This window comes from Mustela putorius, unplaced genomic scaffold (genome assembly GCF_011764305.1).
Source record: "Mustela putorius furo isolate JIRA1106 unplaced genomic scaffold, ASM1176430v1.1 tig00000460_pilon_pilon_pilon, whole genome shotgun sequence".
Classification (NCBI taxonomy): domain Eukaryota; kingdom Metazoa; phylum Chordata; class Mammalia; order Carnivora; family Mustelidae; genus Mustela; species Mustela putorius.
Window position 1 is genome coordinate 4,135,273 of NW_025421389.1, and position 15,623 is coordinate 4,150,895.

The following is a 15,623-nucleotide window of genomic DNA, read 5'->3' on the forward strand; positions in this document are numbered from 1 at the left end:
AACTATTCATGCTGAGGTATGACAAAAACCAAAATGCTTGTAAAGAAAAGAATCTTGACTTCAAAAGCTAAATCATATTAACAGCAATTTTCCATGAGGCTATATTTTCAACATCTACTTTGGGCCTCTGTAGACACTTTGACAAGAAGGACATTTTGGCAGACTTAACAAACCAAGGAAAGAATATGTGTTCTAGCCCTGACACAGTGCTACTGAAATAAAAACACAGACAACACTGGATGCTGCGTTCAGCTACAAATTGCATTTTTGAGATGCTGATTCAACTTGATCTCAATGTCCATATTATAACAAGCTGGCCTGGTGCCTCTAGAGAATAGTATGGACATTCAGTATCTTAAAATAGGATGAAGTTCATGTTCTCTTTTAAATGTTTCAACACATGACGCAATGTGAAGGAGAAAATTGAAAAAATAAATACAATGTGAAATTCTAAATCATAGAATGTGAGCAAATATGAAACAAATTCTGAAATTTTTTAAGAATGACTAGTTGGCACTTTTTTAAAATAAATTCCCTTTTTTTTTTTTTAAGGAAACTCATTTTTAAAATCTTTTTCAAGTGAAATCATGATGGAAGCAGGGACTCAGTGATCAATAAGATTGTCAACATGTTCCAGATCACACTTGACCAGAGCCATTGTTTTTTAGTTTCATTTTGCAGCAAACATGCCTTGGGCACTTACACTGTGCTAAGTGCTAAAGAAGAAATGTATGAACACGGGCTTCATCTTCAAGGAGTTCAAAAACCGGTCAGGGAAAAGGAAGAGCAAACAAGTATAATGCAGTACAGTCATGCATAAGTGCTATGGGAAAAGAACCAGCTAAGTGCTGTGAGAATCCAAGAACACAAAGGAATTAACAATTAATTCCCAGGCTTAGCATTGAGAATATGAATTCATTCATTCATTTATGAAACTGTGTTAAGTATCAGTGAGCCACTGATTAGGCACTGACTGTGTACAGGTCAATAAAATATAATTCATAACTTTAAAGGTCTCACAGCTTCATTTCCATTATATCAGTGAATATTTTTGCTTGGCCTTAAAAAATATGATGAGACAATCAAGAGTACAGGTCATGGAGTTCACAATCTGTAAGGGTACACTAACAAGTAAAAGAACAGTCATAATACTATGAGATAATAATGAGAGCTAACACTTGGGGCACACCTGGGTGGCTCAGTCAGTTAAGCACCTGACTCGATTTCAGCACAGGTCATGATCTCAGGATCATCTGATTGATCCCTGAGTCAGACTCATGCTGGGCATAGAGCCTGCTTAAGATTCTCTTTCCCTCTCTCTTTACCACCTGCTTACACTCTCTCTCTCAATAATAGTAATAATAATAATAACAATAATAAAACAGCTAACTAACATTTATTTTGTGCTTAAATAAATTAGCCATTTAATATTCAATAATGAAGATCTGAGATAGGCACTATTTAGTCTCATTTTAGAAAGCGAAAAACAAGGAGAGAGGACATGCAACCTATTCACAATCAAATATTTAGGAAGTGGCAAGAGCAAAACTTGAACCCAAACAATGTGGTGACAGGCCTCTGCTCTAGCCACAATGTCACAGCACTTCTTCAAGTTCTATGGTGGGGAAGTACTGGGTGCTATGATACAGAGAGATATCTAATCTAGAAGTGGGTAGGATGCTAAAGAATACCTGTAAGAGGTAACATCCACACTGAAACTTGTTAATAACAGTGACAAATGCTTTTCAAGAGACAAGAACAGGAAACAAGTACACAGACACTACTGAATTTGAGCCAAGACTATAAAGGATGAGTAGAATTTGGGTAAACAGGAAAAAAGAAGAGCATTCCAAACTGAAAGCATATTATAGGCAAATGCAGAAAAACTGGCTTGACTAGTTTTGTTTTGTTTTGTTTTGTTTCCATTTGGTGAAGTTCTTATACTTGCTATCAAATTGCAAAATAACTGAAATTGATTGTCCAGTGTAAAAAAATTCCTGTGAGGTAAGATATTCCTAAAAAAAGTTGAAGCTTATGTAAATGAACTGTTTGATTTTTGAACACCTTAATTAGCCCATCAGGATTCCAAAATCTACTTAGGACTATCAATTGTAACATTTTTCTACTGCAGAAGGCTCTAAACCACAAAAAGTGAACTCAAAATATTTGTTTTCCAGATGTAAACATATAACAATAACTAATATTTATTAAGCAATCACTGTGTGTCTGGCTTATACTTTATCATTTAATTGTGTGGTTTAAATGACATATGTACTATCATTTTCCACTTTTTATGAATGAGGAAACTAAAACTTAGAAAGATTAGATAACTTGCCAAAGTCACGGAATTGAAAGAGCTGGAATGGAGACAAGGTCAGATATTAAACCCTGCTCTTAATCATTATGTTATATGTAGCTAAGTTCCACAAATCATTTACCAAAATTTTAAGTTGACACTGATGAATAGAAACTGCCTTATTTATTCTTTTCTTTTCTTTTTTCAATAGTGTAGAGAGGAAAGAGAAAAGGGTTGATTTGAGTCCCAGCACCCCAACTTTTTGCACTGTGACCTTGAACAGTCATACCACATCTCTGAGCCTCAGTAGTTCAACTCTAAATTGAAGATATTTGACTACATGATGTTCTGAAATCCCTTCAAGCCACAAAGATCTATGATTTGGGGTTTTTCTTAAAATTCATAAAAATCACTAGCTATTTCCACATTTTTTAAAAAATAATTTTAGAAATAGAAAGGATATGTTGAAATCTTAAAAAATTGAAATTTAGGAAGCTTTTTTGTAAATACAGGCTAAAAGCATCTGAGAGGTTGACATAACATTTCCAATATGTTGAATTATTTGCTGCATCTATGTGAGGTTGAACATCTACCATATTTTTAACTCATAATTCTGAGGGCTAGTGACACAGTTCATTTCCTCATTTCAAAAAGATTGATTTCATCTCTGAGAAAAGGTACACATGAGCAGGAAAAAAATAAATGTTTATGGGAACTGGGAGCATCCGTTCTCATTCTACTAAACCATCTACTTATGTTCCACTTAAGCCTTGCTTACTAAATTCAGGGTTGCTCAGTCCTTAGTCTAGGATACCATGTGTTTATGAAAAGAAACAAGCTGTCTCTTTCGATCCAAGAGCCAAATGTTCAGATTCTTCATGTGTCAATTTGAATTTTAATGCTCATGATCTTAAAGCACTTGGTTGGTGTCCACTCAGGGCTATGCCTCCAACAACTCTCAGTACACAGGAGTCTACAGGCATAGGAACAGCCAAATTAGCCAGAAAAGTGGCTCCCAGAAGGTGACTCTTAAGCTCAAGAATCACTTCAAGGTCTACTTGCCACCAGCCTCTTTAAACCTGATTTCTCATCAGGATTCTGTTTCACAAACTACAATCCCCCTTTCAGTTGGTTTCATAAACTGAAAATCAGATCAAGCCCTTTCCTGAGATGCAGCTTTTAACTGCTGCTTCGACACCAGGAACTGTAAGCTAGAGTGATCACCTGCTCAATTGTGCCCCAAGTAGGCTTTCAAGAAAGAAGTAGAAAGAAAGCAGATGCAAAATGAAGTATGACCAGAAAAATAAATCAAGGCCATTTCTTTCAAAATACGTGGAACAAAATGTAATAACCTGACACTTAGGAGTTGCTTTCCCAAACATAAGCTTGTCAGATTAACAGAATTAGAGATTCAGAACAAGGGCTTTTAGCCCATTTTTAAATGAGAATGTTGACACTCAAAGGAGTGGCATAAGGTCCTGTTTTGTGGAGGCTATTTTATTTCTGTGGCTACAGACCAAGGTCTCAGGCAAAGCTATAAGCAATACAACCAACAGGATTTAAGATCTCCTATCCTAAATTTCATATCAAAATTGATGCAACTTCATTCTTATCTTAAGGGTCATTTAATCTTGTTAACTTAATAAATATCTCTCAGCTACCTACTTCCCCATCCTTAAAGAAAATACAGCCCAAGTCTAGCTTTTAGTCTACCTCATTTATACTTGGAAATTAGTGAAAGCTCAGTGATGATGAATACCTACGCCTCTACTAGCCCAAAAGTTAACTTTGTATAAATTGGTATAAACACCGTTTTTCAAGACACTTTGTGATACCTGTCATTTTATCATAATAATGATCCAAATGTGATGACCATAATGTAAATGGTGCCCCCCTGTTTACACATATTGATATATTTAATCCTCAAAATAGTCCAATGATAAAAGCAATTATTATGAATGAGGAAACTAAGGTACACATAGAGCTTAAGTAACAAGGACTATGTCACTGACTCCAATTGCTTTGTAATCTATATATACAGTTATTCATTTAAAAAAAAGAACCATTTAAGTGGGGCTGCTTGGTCATCTATTTATAGGGAATAAGTAATGGAAAAAACAGAACTCATCTGTAACTTATCAATATTATATTTTTGTCAACATTCATCACACTGGGAAACTATCTAAACTAAGAAAATCTATTTCAACGAGCTTATATGAGTGGACTATAAGTTAATTTCTTTTAATGATAATTTCAGGTGACACATTTCAAAATAATCTATTTTCACTAAAAATGTCTCCCTTGATATATGAATTCATTCAAGCATTGTGAGAAAGTATTTTTTTTAATTTTCATTATTGTTATAAGTTACAGATTGGTCCAATTAAACTTTTTATAATAGTTCTACACCAAAAACCAGATGCCCCCTTAACATAGATGACTCAATACAGAGATAAGTCTTATTTTGTTTAAAAAATTTAGAAAGATTTTGATACATTTTAGGTCTTTTTTAAAAACTTGTTTTTAAATTTAGAAGGCAAGACAAGGCAATACAATTTTTGAAGTTTCTGCTCTGAACAAGGCAGTGCTCCCTTAGAACTACTGTAGTGGTACCAGTTAGTTTATAAGATTACAAAGCAATTTCTACAGATATTCCTCAAATTTTAAGCTTTTCTCTTCCCTGTACCTCTGTTTGCTTGGAAAGATTGCCACTTTGGAAATCTCTTTCTTACAAAACCCAGTTTCAAAGACAGCACACATGTACCTAAGAACTGATTTTAACTTAAGGTGCTCATAATATATCATTCATTCTAGGAAATTATAATAGGAAAGAAGAATCTCCTGTATGTATTTACTTAAAAATATACATAAATATGTTGCAATACTATTCTAAGTATCAAATGGTCAGAAATAGTAAATTTAGAATAATCATCTGACACAATTTTTGCCTTTAAGCAACTAAAGTATCCTTCTATTTTATAAAAATGGAGGATTTGAGGCAAGATGGTAGAGTAGGAGACTTAAATATCATTGGGTGCCAGGAATTCAGCTAGTTATCAAACAATTCTGAACACCTACAAACTTAACAGGATATCAAAGAGAAGAAGAGCAGCAATTCTCAGAACAGAAAATCAACCACTTTATGGAAGGTGGGATGTGCAGAGAAGTGAATCTGAGGCAATATATGGGAAAATAGACCATGAGGGGAGGGGATTGCTGGCTCCCACCACCAGTAGAACAGTGGAGCACAAAATCGGAACTTTTAAAAATCTGCTCCACTAAGGGATGTCACTTCAGAGGCAAAGCAGGAAGTTAAGCCCTTGAGGGGAGAGTGTGGTCTCAGGACCTGTGGAGTCACAGAAAGACCAGCGATGTCTGAATATGGCAAAGCTCACAGGTGTCTGAGTGAGGAAACCAGCTGCAAAGACAGCTAAGGAGGGGGTTTTCAGCTCTGGGTTACCTTAAACCATGTTCCAAGACACAGTTGGGCCACTGCTCTTTGACTTGGGACCCCACAGATGGCAGATCCTGGGAGACCCCCCTCCTTCCTCCTCTGGGAAGAGTGACATAGGAGTCCACTTCAAGAATCTGCTGGGTTTGGAGATTCTAAATGGGTCCATGTGCCAGAGATAGAAATGCCCAATCACAGGATGTCGCGCTCTCCCTGCCTGCAGAGATGCCGCAACACCAACACACACACAGGTCGAGGCACAAGCTCTTGTTTATTCCCTGGTCGATCTTTCTCCTCCCTCTGCGGGGAAGTTCCCTTGCCTTATATAGAGCATAACAGCCAATCACAGAGGTGTTCATGTGAACAGGAGGTATACAGCCAATCACAGAGGTGTTCACGTGAACAGGAGGTATCTGGGGCTCATAGGCAGTGGTGGCATACGGTGTTCATGTGACGAGCACGAGGTCACGTGTGGCCAGGGCGGATGTTTTTCAGGCTGTCCGTGCTGCTCACGCTATGTAGCAGGTGCCATCTTAGGGGCACGACGGGTGCCATCTGAGGGGTGCGACCCCAACAACAGGAGGAGTGAACTCAGAGTACAGCCAGAGACTAGGGAGACAGGAGTGATTGGCTGCTTTTTTCTGAGGGCACAATGAGTAGTGAGGCTGTGAGATATTGGCTCTTCTGGGCTGATATTGGGAGGCCACCATCCTCATTCTCCTCCTCCAAAGCTGTATGGAAAGTGTGCAGGGAACAAAAGCTATGGAGAGTGAACCTGAGCAGTTTCACATTCCAAATCAGGCCACTTACCCTGGCCCCTAGCAAGGACAGTGCAATTCCACCTCTGGCAAAGACATTTGAGAATCAATACAACAGGCCCTTCCCCCTGAAGATCAACAAAACATCCAGCCAAGACCAAGCTCACTGATCAATGAGAACTGAAAAACTTCAGAGCTACAGTAATACAGCTCAGAATTCGTTTGTTTCTTTTTCTTTTTCCCATTAAATTTTTTTTAATTTTATTTTTTTCTTATTCTATTTTTTAAACTTTTCCTCTTTCTTATTTTAACACTTTTTAAAATATTTTATCAATACCTTTTTAAAAATCTTTTTAAAATTTTCATTGTTATAGTCATATTCTACCCTTTCACTGTATTTGATCTTATTTTTTTGTATACATATAAGTTTTTCTTTCTTTAAAATTTTGGGATACAGTTTCTTCTATTAGATCAAAATAAACCTTAGTTTTGGTTTTGTTCTAGTCTCTAGCCCAATCACATTCTTTTCTCTTTCTTTTTTCAAACAACTTCTTATTTTATCAACTCGTTTATTAGAATATCTTTTAATTTCCATCTTTACAGTCATCTTCCATCCCTTCATCATGTTTACCCTTATTTTTGTATATATATATATATATATAAGTTTTCCTTTTTTTTTTTTTTTTTACAATTTTGAGAGATAGTTTCTTCTAACAACAAAATCAAGTGTGTGGTGATGTTCTAATCACTAGTTTAAAATATATATTTTTTTCTTTTTTTTCTCCCTTTTTCTCCCCCCAGATTTGAGTCTCTTCTGATTTGGTTAGCATATATTTTTCTCAGGTCACTGTTACCTTTTTAGTATTTTGTTCTATCATTCATCTATTCCTCTTTGGACAAAATGACAAAGTGGGAAAAACTCACTGCAAAAAAAAAAAAAAAGAACAAGAGGCAGTACTGATGGCTAGGGACCTAATCAATATGGACATTAGTAATATGTCAGAACTAGAGCTCAGAATGGTGATTATCTATGTGCTAGCTGGATTCAAAAAAACAAGGAAGATACTATAGAATCCCTTTCTGGAGAAATAAAAGAAATAAAATCTAAAGAAGTTGAAAGCAAAAAAGCTATTAATGAGTACAATAAAAAATAGAGGCTTTTACTTCTAGGATAAATGAGGCAGAGGATAGAATTAGTGATGTGGAAGACCAAATGATGGAGAATAAAGAAGCTGAGAAAAAGAGAGAGCAAGAACTAAGGGACCACAAGAGGAAAATTCAAGAGATTAGTGATACCATAAAATAAAACAATATTAGAATAATTGGGATCCTAGAAGAAGAAGAAAGAGAGGGGCAGAAGTTATATTGGAACAAATTATAACAGAGAATTTCCCTGATTTGGCAAAGGGAACAAACATCAAAATCCAGGAGGCCCAGAGAACCACTCTCAAAATCAATAAAAATAGGTCCACAACCCATCAATCTTATAGAAAAACTTACGTCTCAGTGACAAAGAGAAAATCCTGGAAGCAGCATGGGACAAAATGTCTGTAACACACAATGGTAGAAATATTAGATTGGCAGCAACATATCCACAGAGACCTGGAAGGCCAGAAATACTGGCATAATATATTCAGAGCACTAAATGAGAAAAGTATGCAGCCAGGAATACAATAGTTAGCTAAGCTGTCATTGAAAATAGAAAGAGAGATAAAAAGCTTCCGGGGGGGGGGGAACTAAAAGAATTTGCAAACACCAAACACCAAACAAGCCCTACAGGAAGTATTGAAAGGGGTCCTCTAAGCAGAGAGAGAGCCTAAAAGTAACAGACCAGAGAGGAACAAAGACAATATACAGTAATAGTCACCTTATAGGCAATACAATGACACTAAATTCAAATCTTTCAGTAGTTACCCTGAATGTAAATGAGCTAAGTGCCCCAATCAGAAGACACAGGGTATCAGAATGGATTAAAAAACACAAAAACAAAATAAGACCCATCAATATGCTGTCTACAAGAAACACATTATAGACCCAAAGACACCTCCAAATGTAAAGTGAGGGGGGTGGAAAACAATTTAACATGATAATGGACATCAAAATAAAGCTGGGATGTCAGTCTTTGTATCTGATAAATTAGATTTTAAGCCAAAGACTATAATAAAAAATGAGGAAGGACACTATATCATACTTAAATGGTCTGTCCAACAAGAAGATCTACCAATTTTAAATATCTATGCCCTTAACATGGGAGCAGCCAGTTATATAAACCAATTAAAAACAAAATGAAAGAAACACATCAACAATGATACAATAGTAGGGGACTTTAACACCTCTCTGACTGAAATGGGCAAATCATCTAATTAAAAAACCAACAAGGAAATAAAGGCTTTAAATGGACCTAATGGACATCACAGATATATTCAGAACATTCTATCCCAAAGCAACAGAATACACATTCTTCTCAAATGCACATGGAACATTCTCCAGAATAAATCACACCCTTGGTCACAAATCAGGTCTCAAGCAGTACCAAAATATTGGGATCATTCCCTGCATATTTTCAGACCACAGTGCTTTGAACTCACCCACAAGAAGAAAGTTGGAAAGAACTCAAATACATGGAGGCTAAAGAACATACTACTAAAGAATGAATGGGTCAACCAGGACATTAAAGAAGAATTTTAAAAATTCATGGAAACAAATAATAATGAAAACATAACTGTTCAAAATCTTTGGGACACAGCAAAGGCAGCCCTGAGAGGAAAGTATATAGTGATACAAGCCTTTCTCAAGACACAAGAAAGGTGTCAAGTACACAACCTAACCTACACTTAAAGGAGCTGGAGAAAGAACAGCAAAGAAAATCTAAACCCAGCAGGAGAAGAGAAACAATAAAGATCAGAACAGAAATCAATGAAATAGAAACCAAAACACAGTAGAACAGATCAACGAAACTAGGACCTGGTTCTTTCAAAGAATTAATAAGAATGATAAACCTCTGGCCAGATTTATCAAAAAGAAAAGAGAAAGGACCCAAATTAATAAAACCATGAATGAAAGAGGGGAGATCACAACCAACACCAAAGAAATACAACTATAAGAACATATTATGAGCAACTATATGCCAGCAAATTTGACAATATGAAAGAAATGAATGCATTCCTAGAGACACATAAACTATCAAAACTGAACCAGGAAGAAATAGAAAACCTGAACAGACCCAAAGAAATAGAAAACCTCCCAGACCCTAACCAGTAAGGGGATTGAAGCAGTCATCAAAAATCTCCCAACAAACAAGAGTCCAGGCCAGATGGCTTCCCAGGGGAATTCTACCAAACACTTAAAGAAGAATTAATACCTATTCTCCTGAAACTGTTCCAAAAAATAGAAATGGGAGGAAAATATCCAAACTCATTTTATGAGGCCAGCATTACCTTAATCCCCAAACCATACAAAGACCCCATCCAAAAGAATTACAGACCAATATCCTTGATGAACACAGATGTAAAAATTCTCACCAAAATACTAGCCAATAAGATCCAACAGTACATTAAAAGGATTATTCAGCATGACCACGTGGGATTTATTCCAGGGCTGCAAGGTTGGTTCAACATCTGTAAATCAATCAATGTGATAAAATACATCAATAAAAGAAAGAACAAGAACCATATGATACTCTTAATAGGTGCTGAAAAAGCATTTGACAAAGTACAACATCTTTTCTTGATTAGAAATCCTCACAGTTTTGAGATAGAGGGTATAAACCCCCATACCATCAAAGCCAGGTATGAATAATCCACAGCAAATATCATCCTCAATGGGGAAAATCTGAGAGCTTTTCCCCTAAGGTCAGGAACATGGCAGGAATGTCTACTATCACCACTGCTATTCAACACAATACTAGAAGTCCCAGCTTCAGCAAACAGACAACAAGAAGAAATAAAAGGCATTTGAATCAGCAACAAAGAAGTCAAACTCTCACTCTTTGCAGATGTTAAGATGCCTGATGTGGAAAACCCAAAATACTCCACCCCAAAATTGCTAGAATTCCTACAGGAATTCAGTAAAGCATCAGGATATAAAATCAATGCACAGAAATCAGTTGCATTTCTATACACCAACAGAAAATCAGAAGAAAGAGAAATTAAGGAGTCAATCCCATTTACAATTGCACCCAAAACCATACCATACCTGGAAATAAACCTAACAACAGAGGCAAAGAATCTGTACTCAGAAAACTATAAAGTTCTCATGAAATAAATTGAGAAAGAAACAAAGAAATGGAAAAACATTCCATGTTCATGGATTGGAAGACAAATATTTTGAAAAATTCTATGCTACCTAAACCAATCTACAAATTTAATGCAATCCCTATCAAAATAACATCTTTTTTTTCCCAAAAGAAATAGAACAAATAATTCTACAATTTATATGGAACCAGAAGAGACCCCAAATAGCCAGAGGAACATATCCAAAGTTGGCGACGTCACAATTCCAGACTTCAAGCCCTATTACAAAGCTGTAATCATCAAGACAGTATGGTACTGGCACAAAAACAAACACATAGATCAGTGGAACAGAATAGAGAGTCCAGAATCCATCAACTAATCTTTGACAAAGCAGGAATCCAATGGAAAAATGACAGTCTCTTCAACAAATGGTGTTGGGAAAATCAGTCAGTCATGTGAAGAAGAATGAAACCGTGCCATTTCCTTACATCGCACACAAAAAGAAACTTAATATGTATGGAAGACTTCAATGTGACACAGGAATCTCTCAAAATCCCTGAGAATACAGGCAGCAACCTCTTCAACCTCAGCCACAGCAACTTCTTCCTAGAAACGTTGCCAAAGGCAAGGGAACCAAGGGCAAAAATGAACTATTGGGACTTCATCAAGATCAAAAGCTTTTGCACAGCAAAGAAAATAGTCAACAAAACCAAAAGACAGCCGACAGAATGGGAGAAGATATTTCCAAATGACAAATCACATAAAGGGCTAATATCCAAAATCTATAAAGAATTTATCAAAGTCAACACCCAAAGAACAAATAATCCAATTAAGAAATCGGCAGAAGACAGAAACAGACATTGCTGCAAAGAAGACATCCAAATGGCCGACAGACACATGAGAAAGTGCTCAACATCACTTAGCATCAGGGAAATACAAATTAAAACCACCATGAGATAACACCTCACACCAGATTGGCTAAAATTAACAAGTTAGGAAACGACAGATGTTGGCAAGGATGCAGAGAAAGGGGAACCCTCCTACACTGTTAGAGAGAATGCAAGCTGGTTCAGCCACTCTGGAAAATAGTAAGGAGGTTCCTCAAAAAGTTGAAAATAGAGCTAACCTATGACCCAGCAATCGCACTACTGGGTATTTACTCTAAAGGTACAAATGTAGTGATCTGAAAGGGCACATGGAAAGGAATGTTTGTAGCAGCAATGTCCATAATAGCCAAATTATGGTAAGAATCTAGATGTCTATCAACAGATGAGTGGATAAAGAAGATGTGGTATGTATATACAATGGAATACTATACAAACATCAAAAGAATGAAATCTTGCCATTTGCAATGACATTGGTGGTACTAGAGGGTATTATACTAAGTGAATAAGTCAATCAGAGAAAGACAATTATCATATGATCTCTCTGGTATGAGGAATTTGAAAGGCAGGGAAGGGGGTGTTTTGGGGGGAAGGGATGGTGAAAATGAAATAAATGGGACCGGGGAAGGAGACAAACAATAAGAGTCTCTTAATCTTAGGAAACAAACTGAGGGTTGCTGGTAGGTGGGAGGAGAGGGATAGGGTTGCTGGGTTATGGACATTGGGGAGGGTGTGGGCTATGGTGAATGCTGAGATTGTGTAAGACTAGTGTTCACACACTTGTACCCCTGAAGCAAATACTTTACACGTTAATTTTTAAAAGTGGAGTTTTTGATGCTTTTTAAAAATGGATTCAATTGAATCTCAGGACATCTATTAGCTATTAAAAACCAAGATTTTAATTATTTAAGGGTAAATGAACCTCACTTTTGTTGACTTTATTGCTCTGTGGGGGAATATAAAGTTAAAATTTAAGATAAAACATTTTTCATGATTTATGAATTCACAAAAGCTACTTGATAGGCATAGATATTTGTTAGTGGGTTCACTAACTACTAGAATCATAAGAGGTCTATATCTGAAGACAGAGCTTCACAGCAGATTCAGCACTATGCACTTAAAACCTCAGTGGCAAGCACCTATGCTTGAACTCTTTGGGAGTTCTTAGTTACAGAAGAGATACATTAGCTCAGAGATGATTTCTTTAACCCACTGAGACACCCAGGCGCCCCCAGAGATGATTTCTTATAAGCTACTTGATTTCTCCTTACTGTCTGCCAACTCTACATCTCTGATACAGAAAGAGTCATATTAACCATCCTGAAACTCACCCTCCTCATGTACATACTGTGTGCAATGGAACCAAGGCTTTCAGCTTTAGGTCAGGCTTATTGTCTCACTCAGGCCTCTGGGTTCCAGCCCATGGTCCACATTCCTATCATTTGCTTTGATTTCTTGGAATAATCCTCAATCTCTGTTGCTGGATCTTCTGTGGGTTGACTATTTCTCATGTGGACCTTAACCTGGGACTCATCTTTGTGCAGACTAAATTAACATAGCTTCTTTCTGGCTATCTGCCCAGGGCAAATCTCTATCTTAAATTGGCATTCCAGAATCAAGGCCCTAGGACAAGTATCTATAAATGATCCCTAAGTGTGTTCCTAGATTTAGACTTCTAACACCTGACCTCCCAACACTGGTTTTCATAATCTGTCTGAGTCCCTGATTATGGTAACACAAAGAATGCTAGGCTTGTTTGGGATCTATCTGACCAGACAAATTTTCCAGGGAGTAGTCAGGAATTGATTGAGCTGAGGTCTCTGTCCACAAACACTTTTACAAGAAGAAAGGAGTGACAGCAGAACATTCTGGAACAGGGCAGACAGATACCTGGTGGAAGAATATTACTAAGGAAAACAGACTAAGTTACATATTCATAAGGCTGCAGTATAAAAAGAGAGAAAACCTCTATCCATGTGCTATTCCATTTTTAGTAGGAATGTATTTTTCTCCTTACTCTTTTTCTAGCCTGGAGATACTCTAAGGGTAAAGCCATTGTTTGGGCTTTTTGAGAGACTCCTTCTTCTTTTCTTTTCTTTTTTTTTTTTTTTTTTTTTTTTGCTTTAATATAATTTTTTATTTTTTATAAACATATATTTTTATCCCCAGGGGTACAGGTCTGTGAATCACCAGGTTTACACACTTCACAGCACTCACCAAAACACATTCCCTCCCTAATGTCCATAATCCCACCCCCTTCTCCCAAACCCCCTCCCCCCAGCAACCCTCAGTTTGTTTTGTGAGATTAAGAGTCACTTATGGTTTGTCTCCCTCCCAATCCCATCTTGTTTCATTGATTCTTCTCCTACCCACTTAAGCCCCCATGTTGCATCACCACTTCCTCATATCAGGGAGATCATATGATAGTTGTCTTTCTCTGCTTGACTTATTTCGCTAAGCATGATACGCTCTAGTTCCATCCATGTTGTCGCAAATGTCAAGATTTCATTTCTTTTAATGGCTGCATAGTATTCCATTGTGTATATATACCACATCTTCTTGATCCATTCATCTGTTGATGGACATCTAGGTTCTTTCCATAGTTTGGCTATTGTGGACATTGCTGCTATAAACATTCGAGTACACGTGCCCCTTTGGATCACTAGGTTTGTATCTTTAGGGTAAATGCCCAATAGTGCAATTGCTGGGTCATAGGGCAGTTCTATTTTCAACAGTTTGAGGAACCTCCATGCTGTTTTCCAGAGAGGTTGCACCAGCTTGCATTCCCACCAACAGTGTAGGAGGGTTCCCCTTTCTCCGCATCCTCGCCAGCATCTGTCATTTCCTGACTTGTTGATTTTAGCCATTCTGACTGGTGTGAGGTGATATCGCATTGTGGTTTTGATTTGTATTTCCCTGATGCCGAGTGATATGGAGCACTTTTTCATGTGTCTGTTGGCCATCTGGATGTCTTCTTTGCAGAAATGTCTGCTCATGTCCTCTGCCCATTTCTTGATTGGATTATTTGTTCTTTGGGTGTTGAGTTTGCTAAGTTCTTTATAGATTCTGGACACTAGTCCTTTATCTGATATGTCATTTGCAAATATCTTCTCCCATTCTGTCAGTTGTCTTTTGATTTTGTGAACTGTTTCCTTTGCTGTGCAAAAGCTTTTGATCTTGATGAAATCCCAATAGTTCATTTTTGCCCTTGCTTCCCTTGCCTTTTGCATTGTTCCTAGGAAGATGTTGCTGCGGCTGAGGTCAAAGAGGTTGCTGCCTGTGTTCTCCTCAAGGATTTTGATGGATTCCTTTCGCACATTGAGGTCCTTCATCCATTTTGAGTCTATTTTTGTGTGTGGTGTAAGGAAATGGTCCAATTTCATTTTTCTGTATGTGGCTGTCCAATTTTCCCAGCACCATTTATTGAAAGGCTGTCTTTTTTCCATTGGACATTCTTTCCTGCTTTGTCGAAGATTAGTTGACCATAGAGTTGAGAGTCTATTTCTGGGCTCTCTATTCTGTTCCATTGATCTATGGGTCTGTTTTTGTGCCAGTACCATGCTGTCTTGATGATGACAGCTTTGTAATAGAGCTTGAAGTCCGGGATTGTGATGCCACCAACGTTGGCTTTCTTTTTCAATATCCCTTTAGCTATTCGAGGTCTTTTCTGGTTCCATATAAATTTTAGAATTATTTGTTCCATTTCTTTGAAAAAGATGGATGGTACTTTCAGAGGAATTGCATTAAATGTGTAGATTGCTTTAGGTAGCATAGACATTTTCACAATATTTATTCTTCCAATCCAGGAGCATGGAACATTTTTCCATTTCTTTGTGTCTTCCTCAATTTCTTTCATGAGTACTTTATAGTTTTCTGAGTATAGATTCTGTGTCTCTTTGGTTAGGTTTATACCTAGGTATCTTATGGTTTTGGGTGCAATTGTAAATGGGATTGACTCCTTAATTTCTCTTTCTTCTGTCCTGCTGTTGGTGTAGAGAAATG